Source organism: Cebus imitator, unplaced genomic scaffold, assembly GCF_001604975.1.
Source record: "Cebus imitator isolate Cc_AM_T3 unplaced genomic scaffold, Cebus_imitator-1.0 Scaffold217, whole genome shotgun sequence".
In the NCBI taxonomy this organism is placed as follows: domain Eukaryota; kingdom Metazoa; phylum Chordata; class Mammalia; order Primates; family Cebidae; genus Cebus; species Cebus imitator.
The window spans coordinates 3,392,554-3,394,477 of record NW_016107532.1 but is presented as its reverse complement, the minus strand read 5'-3'; the positions used below and the strand labels follow the sequence as shown (position 1 = coordinate 3,394,477).

The 1,924-nt window shown below is 40.6% G+C and overlaps 1 protein-coding gene across 2 annotated transcripts in view; it reads right to left on the bottom strand.

The window, feature by feature from the left end:
* Window positions 1-1,924, bottom strand: part of GJC1 (gap junction protein gamma 1) — a 30,430-nt gene that overhangs the window by 11,411 nt on the left and 17,095 nt on the right. The gene's annotated exons all lie outside the window — the stretch shown is intronic.

Sequence of the window (1,924 nt, the reverse complement as noted above, 5' to 3'; positions counted from 1 at the left end):
AAAAAAAAAAAAAAAAAAAACTCAGGACATAGTTTTCTCTGACTTCCTTGCTTCTACAAACAGACTCAGTTATAGTGTAAGGGCTGAGAGTGTGCAATTCAGCTGTGAATGGCTCTCATGAATAAAAAATCATTTCTATACTCCATCTACAAATAGAAAATGACATGGAAGCACATGTCAAGTGGTAGAGATGGGTGGAGGCCAAATACCTCAAAGTCTTTTGCTAATTAGGAAAGCCCCAATTTACTATTATTTTGAAACTGGATCTCACTGTCACCCAGGCTGGAGTGCAATGTCATGATCTTAGCTCACTGCAACCTCCACCTCTTGCGTTCAAATGATTCTCATGCCTCAGCCTCCTGAGTAGCTGGGATCCAACTGATTTATTATTTCTTTCATTCATTCATTCATTCATTCATTCAAGATAGAGTTTCCCTCTTGTTGCCCCGGCTGGAATGTAATGGTGTGATCTTGGCTCACCACAACCTCAGCCCCCTGGGCTCAAGCGACACTTCTGTCTCAGCCTCCCAGGTAGCTGCGATCACAGGCATGTGCAACCACGCCCGGCTAATTTTTTTGTATTTCTAGTAGAGATGGGGTTTCTCCATGTTGGTCAGGCTGGTCTTGAACTCCCAAACCCAGGTGATCCGCCTGTCTCGGCCTTCCAAAGTGCTGGGATTACAGGCATGACCCACTGTGCCTAGCCGATTTATATGTACTTTTACACTTACTATCTTTTTGAATATATCCTAAATGCCTCAAGTTGAGTTTATAAATTGTAGGAAGTGGTATTATCAGGTCACGGGCAATGTAAATCTGCATGGGTTTTGCTTTGTACTGTCATTTGTATCTTTCTAAGATGAAAGGATACATTCCCCCTCATATATCCAACCCCTTTGTGGGCTATTTCCATCCTTTTCCCTAATTGTCTACAGAAGGTACTCTTGATATATAGTACAGACATTGATTATTTGACATTTAATATAAATACCTGTTTATTTTATTGTCTTCCTTCACATTTTATCTTTTTGGTTTTTTTGTTTGTTTTGAGACAGAGTCTTGTTCTGTCTCCCAGGCTGGAGTGCAGTGGTCCAATCTCAGTTCACTGCAACCTCCGTCTCCTGGGTTCAAGCGATTCTCCTGACTCAGCCTCTCAAGTAGCTGGGACTACAGGCACGTGCCACCGCGCCCAAGTAATTTTTCGTATTTTCAGTAGAGATAGGGTTTCCCCATGTTAGCTAGGATGGTCTCAATCTCCTGACCTCGTGATCTACCTGCCTTGGCCTCCCAAAGTGCTGGGATTACAGGCATGAGTCACCACAGCCAGCCCAAATCTTATTATAGAATAATATCAATTCTTTAAAAAATTAGAAGATTGAAAAAATTATTTTTTCTAGAATGGCTTCTATTTTTAAAAAAGAATACTGCAATTCATGGTAGCCGATAATTCAAAAGGATTCACTCACACAAAAAACCCCCAAATACTGAAGAGAATCATGTTTGCTTATACAACATTAGACAGAAACCAAATGTGCTATTTTTAGTCTATTTTCCAAATAACATAAGACACAAATCTACCTTGTCTTATGCTAGAAAATAGAATTTAAAAAATTAGCTGGCATCAACATGGTAATAATTATGTAATTCTCTCTCAAATTCTTATTTCAAGAGTTTTCTATAGGTTATATCCCAACAGGATGAAGTAACACTTACTACATTCTTCTGTAGAACGGGATTCATATAATTTTTTTTTGGGGGGGGGGGATGGAGTCTCGCTCTGTCACCCAGGCTAGAGTGCAATAGCAAGGTCTCAGATCACTGCAACCTCCGCCTCCCGGGTTCAAACGATTCTCCTGCCTTAGCCTCCTGGGTAGCTGAGATTACAGGCACCCACCACCACACCCAGCTAATTTTTATATTTTTA